We start from the raw sequence: 1,105 nt of genomic DNA, 5'->3' as shown, positions 1-1,105 counted from the left end.
TTTTATCGACCACCAGAGGTCCTAACAACACAAAAAAGCAAACTTTTTCTATTTTTCATCGTCGATTTGTGTTTCCTTAATTCATTTTATGAAGGAAGTTTTTTGGAAACCCCAGCAGCACAGTTTCAGTCCCGTCTCTGTGCGGTGCATCATCGTCTGTCCAGCGTCATCGCCGCCCTCTGTTGAACAAAAGTGCTTCTACCGAACTGGAGATTTACTCATCTGCAGTCAGAGATTATTTTGAGCAGATTACACTGACCATAACACGTCACAAAATATCAGTTTAAGTTTAGCCCTTTAACAGCCATTGTGGCCCCGTGCTTGACATTTGTTTTTTGCAATAAAATTGCTTTTCTAAAAACTTGGCAAAACCCAATTTTTATTTTACACAGAAACATTTTAGTATTTTAATTTTACTGTAATTATGTTCAATTTTATTTTATTTTTTTAACATTTTAAACAGATTTTGTTACTAGATTCATTATTATTTGTATTTATTTTTATTTTTTATATTTTTTGAATTCATTTTGTTTATTTTATGAAGTTACTTTTATTTTCAGATTTTTATTATATTACATTGTACTATTTTGTACTTTTTACAAAGCATTACAAGAGAAAATTTTTTTTTGCTTTCAAATATTTCATTTTGGTCAGTCACAAATTGACAGTACAAAAACATCTGCTTACAATACAAATATTTGAAAAATAAATGAACACACAGTAAAATAAATCTGAATGTAACAATTTATATGAAAATTTAACTAATAAAATTAAGTACTACAATACAATAAAAGAGAAAAAATGAGAAAAGAAAAAGGGGGGAGAGATTAAAAAACACTAGTGTGGTGAAAGTGGGGGGGCATAAATGTTTTTTCTAAATAAATTGATGCATGATGCGATATGTTAACATATTATACACTCTACTATAAGTATAATTTTTTGCAGTATAAGTATTTCTTATCGTGACTGTTTAAGGGTTAAGTAGAAGTCGCTGTAATGTTGGTTATGGTGGTTTTGTTGTATTACAGTTTAATTCAAAGCTGCGTTTCTGTAATTGATGTTTTTTATTGCTGTATTTTTATTCACGCCTGTGCGGGAGGTGAGA

This window comes from Plectropomus leopardus, chromosome 1 (genome assembly GCF_008729295.1).
Source record: "Plectropomus leopardus isolate mb chromosome 1, YSFRI_Pleo_2.0, whole genome shotgun sequence".
Taxonomy (NCBI): domain Eukaryota; kingdom Metazoa; phylum Chordata; class Actinopteri; order Perciformes; family Serranidae; genus Plectropomus; species Plectropomus leopardus.
This window is presented reverse-complemented; position numbering follows the sequence as displayed.